Here is a 6,000-nt window from a genome sequence, read left to right as displayed (position 1 = left end):
TCAAATAAATAAATAAAATCTTTAAAAAAAAAAAAAAAAAAAGAAAGAGAGCAAGAGAAGAAAGCATCAGAAAAAAGCTACAAAACAAGTACCAAAATGGCAATAAATATATATCAATAATTATTTTGAATGCAAATGGATTAAATGTTCCAATCAAAAGACACAGGGTGATGGAATAGACAATAAACCAAGACCCATCTATATGCTGCATAAGAGACTCATTTCAGACCTAAAAACACTTGTTGAATGAAAGTGGGGGATGGAGAAGCATTTTTCATACAAATGTATGTCAAGAGAAAGCTGGGGTTGCAATACTTATATTGGACAAAATAGAGTTGTTTTTTTTTTTAAGATTTTATTTCTTTATTAGAGAAAACAAGCAGGGGGAACAGCAGGCAGAGGGAGAGGGAGAAGCAGCTCCCTGCTCAGCAGGGAGCCTGATGTGGGGCTCGATCCCAGGACCCTGAGATCATGACCTGAGCTGAAGGCAGATGCTTAACCGATTGAGCCACCCAGGCACCCCAGACAAAATAGACTTTAAAACAAAGATGGTAACAAGAGGCAAAGGACACTATATAATCATAAAGGAACAATCCAATAAGAAGAGATAACAATTGTAAATATTTATGCACCCAATATGGGAGCACCCAAATGCATAAAACAGTTTAATAACAAGCAGAAAGGAACTAATCAACATTTATACAATAATAGTAGGGGACTTAAACATCCCACTTATATCAATGGACAGGTAATCTACTAGGAAATGGTGGCTTTGAATGATACATTGGATTTAATAGATATATGCAGTACGTTCCCTCCTAAAACAATACACATTCTTTTTAAGTGCGCATGAAATGTTCTCCAGAATAGATCACATATTAGGCCACAGAACAAGTCTCAACAAATTCAAAAAGATCAGTCATATACTATGCATCTTTTCTGACCATAATGCACTGAAACTAGATATCAGCCACAAGAAACAATCTGGAAAGAGCACAGATACATGGAGGTTAAATAATATGCTACCAAACAATGAATGGGTCAACCACGAAATCAAGAAATTAAAAAAAGTATATAGAGACAAAAGAAAATGTATGCTTCAAAATCTTTGGGATAAAGCAAAAATCAGTCTAAGAGGGAAGTTTATAGCAATACAGGCCTACCTCAAGAAGCAAGAAAAATCTCAAGTAACCTAACCTTACACTAAAGGACCTAGAAAAGGAACAAACAAACCCAAAACCAGCAGAAAGAAGGAAATAATAAAGACTAGAGCAGAGATAAATGATACAGAAACTAAAAAAGTAATGGAACAATGAAAGTAGGAGGTGGTTTTTAGAAAAGATCAACAAAATTGTTAAACCTCTAGTCAGACTCGTCAAAAAAAAAAAAAAAAACAACAGTCAAATCATAAATGAAAGAGGAGAAATAACACCACAGAAAAACAAAGGATTGTCAGAGAATATTATGAAAAATTACATGCCAACAAATTGGACAACCTAGAAGAAATGGATACATTCCTAGAAAAATATAAACTACCAGAAAGTGAAACAGGAAAATAGAGAAAATTTGAATAGACTGATTACCAGCAATGAAATTGAAACAGTAATAAAAAAACTCCCAACAAACAAAAATTAAGAATGAGCTGGCTTCACAGCAGAATTCTATCAAACATTTGAAGAAGAGTTAAGACTTACTCTTCTCAAACTATTTGACAAAATAGAAGAGGAAGGAGAACTTCCAGATTCATTCTATGAGGCCACCATTACCCTGATACCAAAACCAGATAAAGACATCACAATTAAAGAGAACTACAGACCACCATCTCTGATGAACATAGATACAAAAATCCTCAACAGAATCTTAGTAAACTAAATAAAATAATACATTAAGAAAATCATTCACCACAATCGAGTGGGATTTATTCCTGGGTTGCAAGGGTTTTTCAATACTTGCAAATCAATCAATGTGATACATCAATAAGAGAAAGGACAAAAATCATTTTAATAGATGCAGAAAAGCATTGAACAAAGAACAACATCCATTCATGATAAGAACCCTCAACAACATAGGTTTAAAGGGAACATACCTCAACATAATAAAGGTCATATATGAAAAACCTACAGCTGCCATCATACTCAGTGGTGAAAAACAGCTTTTCCCTTAAGGTTAGGAAAAAGACAAGGGTGTCTACTCCCACCACTTTTATTCAGCCTATTTCCAGGAAGTCCTAGCCATAGCAGTCAGACAACAAAAAGGAATAAAAGGCATCCAAATTGCTTTGGATTGCAGATAACATGATAATGTATATAGAAAACCCTAAAGACTTCACCAAAAAACTACTAGGACTAGTAAATGAATTTAGTCAAGTCACACAATACACAACATACAGAAATCTGTTGCATTTCTGTATACTAATAGTGAAGCAGCAGAAGGAAATTAAGAAAACCATCCCTTTTACAACTGCACCAAAAATAATAAAGTACCTAGGAATAAACTTAACCAAGGAGGTGAAAGACCTGTAAAAGAAAACTTACAACATTGATGAAAGAAATTGAAGACAATACAAAGAAATGGAAAGACATTCTATGCCCATGGGTTGGGAGAACAAATATTGTTAAAATTGTACCCAAAACAATCTACACATTTAATGCAATCCCTATCAAAATACCAACAGCATTTTTCACAGAACTAGAACAAAGAATCCTAACATTTGTATGGAACCACTAAAGACCCCAAATAGCCAAAGCAGTCTTGAAAAAACTAGAGGTATCACAATTCCAGACTTCAAGTTATATTACAAAGCTGTAGTAATCAAAACAGTATTGGGGAGGATATGTGTTGTGGTGAGCGCTGTGTATTGTGTAAGACTGATGAATCACAGACCTGTACCCCTGAAACAAATAATACATTATATGTTAATAATTAAAAAAATAAAAATTAAAAAAAAAAACCACCAGTATGATACTGGCACAAAAATAGACATATGGATCAGTGGAACAGAATAGAAAACCCAGTAGTAAATCTACAATTACATGGTCAGTTAATCTTCCACAAAGGAGTCAAGAACATGCAATGGGAAAAAGACAGTCTCTTCAACAATGGGTGTTGGGAAAACTGGACAGCAACATGGAAAAGAATGAAACTAGACCACTTTCTTACACCATACACAAAAATAAACTCAGTATAGATTAAGGACCTAAATGTGAGACCTGAAACCATAAAATCCTAGAAGAGCACACAGGAGTAATTTGACTTTGGCCATTAACAACATTTTTCTAGATATGTCTCCTGATACAAGGGAGATAAAAGTAAGAATAAAGTATTTGGATTACATCACAATAATTGGGACTACATCACAATAAAAAAAAGCAAAGGAAACAAAAGACAATGTACAGAATGGGAGAAGATCTTTGCAAATGACATTTCCAGTAAACGGTTAGTAGTCAAAATACATAAAGAACTGATACAACTCAATACCGCAAGACCCAAATAATCCAGTTAAAAAATGGGCAGAAGGCATGAACAGACATTTTTTCCAAAGAAGACATCCAGATGGCTAACGGAGACCTAAAAAGCTGTTCACATCACTCATCATCAGAAAAATGAAAATCAAAACTGCAATGAGATAGCATCTCACACCTGTCAGAATGGCCAAAATCTAAAAAACAAGAGGCAAAAGATATTGGCAAGGATGTGGAAAAAAGGAGCCCTCTTACAGTGTTGGTGGGAATGCAAACTGGTACAGCCACCATGGAAAACAGTATGAAGGTTATCAAAAAGTTAAAAATAGAACTACCCTATGATTCACTTACTGCACTACTGGGTATTTACCCAAAGAATACGAAAACACTAATTCAAAGGGATACATGCACCCTTATGTTTATAGCAGCATTATTTATAATAGCCAAATTATGGAAGCAGCCCAACTGTGCATTTATGGATGAATGGATAAAGAAGTGGTGTATAAATACAATGGAATATTATTCAACCATAAAAAAGGAATGAAATCTTGCTGTTTGCAACAGTGTGGGTGGAGCTAGAGAGTATAATGCTAAGCGAAATAAGGGAAAGGAAATTCCATATGATTTTATTCATATGTGGAATTTCGGAGACAAAACAAATGAGCAAAGGGGAAAAAAAAAAAGACAAACCAAGAAATGGACTCTCAACTACAGAAAACAGACAGATGATTACTAGAGGGGAGGTGGCTGTGGGGATGGTGAAGTAGGTGAATGGGATTAAGAGTACACTTACCTTGTTGAACATTGAGTAATATATGGAACTTTTGAATCACTATATTATACACCTGAAACTAACATAACACTATGTTAACTACGCCAGAATTAAAATTTTTGAAAAATAGTAAGCTATTAAGTTTTTGAGGAGTCAAAGTTATACATGGATTTTTGGTGATGTGGGAGTCAACACCCCAGACCCCCATGTTCAAGGGTCAACTGTATTGTAAGCTCTATAAACATGGAAATTTATTAAACCCAAAGAAAGGCAACTTATTTTTTTTAGGCATTTCATATAGTACAGTCTGATTAGAATACAATAGATAATAAATAGGATTAGATAATTATATTTGGTAGATTTCACTTACGAATCTTACTTAGGTAGGCAGACATATATCTTGTTCTTAAAGCTCTCTGGAAGAAAAACATGTTTTTAAAAATGTTAGAGGGGCGCCTGGGTGGCTTAGTTGGTTAAGCGACTGCCTTCGGCTCAGGTCATGATCCAAGGGTCCTGGGATCAAGCCCCGCATCAGGCTCCTTTCTCGGCAGGGAGCCTGCTTCTCCCTCTCCCCCTGCCTGCTATTCCACCTGGATGTGCTCTCTCTCTCTGTCAAATAAATAAATAAAATCTTAAAAAAACACAAAAATATTGTTAGAAAGCCAGTGGAAGTCCTCTTGTAAAAGTAAAGTATACATTTTTATCTGGCTTTGTATTTTAGTGTCTTGATATTTACCAGTTTCTGCTTTGCAGAGTTTTCTAAAATAAACAATTATTTTGCTTATATAGTAAGACCTGTTTTATTATGATTACATATAATAATAACTGTCCTGACTAAGAATGTTTTCATAATTAGTTAATTAAAGTTGATATAATTTAAAAATTTAAATAGATCTTTGTGTTATTTTACTCAGATGCCTTGTGTTCTTTTTTGTATTGCAAGATTTGTGTTTCTGTAGTTGATGATTTTTCTATAAAATGAAGCAGCCAAACTGTTTCCAGGATGTTAATTTTTGACAGAGAGAGAGATGAGGAACTAAATCTTAAGTAAGGTTTCCCTTCAATACCTTGCGTATCTAACTGACCTAAAAAGTACTGACACATACAGAATTATATAAATTTAGGTTATTATAAATGTATTATTTTTAAGTACTAGAGTCATTGTAATTGTAGGAAGATCTTGATGGGAATTTAGATTTTGTTTTTTTATATATGCATACTAGAATTAGACTACAAATACTAAGCTGTGAATTGAGTTTGGGGTTTTTTTTTGCCCTCATTTTTCAAATAAAGACCTCACAGAGATTGCCAAATTAGTGTATTAGCATTTTTCTGTTCTCTATTTGCAAGAACTTTAGAAAGTCATAATGTAAATATTTAAAATTCTTAGGAAAGCAATATGTTGTTAAAGGGAAAAAGTATTAAAAATCAGGATGAATAATGTTAATTGCTAGACTCTTAGTGGGTAGAACCAGGTGCTGATGGTGATAGTATTCTGTTTTGGTTTTTTTGAGAGATTATATATGCAAAAGTATATATAATTTAGTAGAATTTTCTTAGTCAAGTTTAAATGTGAATTTAAACACAAGTATCCATGATGCTGAAACAATTGAAGGAAACCTTAAAGATTAGACTGACTTCCTTTTTTTAGAGTTGAATCTGAGTCCAGGGAAAACAAGGGACTTGCCCATTGTATCATAGTTAGGAATTAATAGAGTTAGGAATTTGAACTCTTTCTTAATATTAAGATTCCATAAAAAATAAATG

At 33.7% G+C, this 6,000-nt stretch overlaps 1 protein-coding gene across 4 annotated transcripts in view; it reads left to right on the top strand.

Annotated features, from left to right (window-relative positions):
- PMS1 (PMS1 homolog 1, mismatch repair system component) overlaps positions 1–6,000 on the top strand; it is an 87,505-nt gene that overhangs the window by 10,768 nt on the left and 70,737 nt on the right. The window lies entirely within an intron of this gene.

The sequence above is a fragment of the Phoca vitulina genome, unplaced genomic scaffold, assembly GCF_004348235.1.
Source record: "Phoca vitulina isolate PV1807 unplaced genomic scaffold, GSC_HSeal_1.0 scaffold1, whole genome shotgun sequence".
In the NCBI taxonomy this organism is placed as follows: domain Eukaryota; kingdom Metazoa; phylum Chordata; class Mammalia; order Carnivora; family Phocidae; genus Phoca; species Phoca vitulina.
This window is presented reverse-complemented; position numbering and strand designations above follow the sequence as displayed.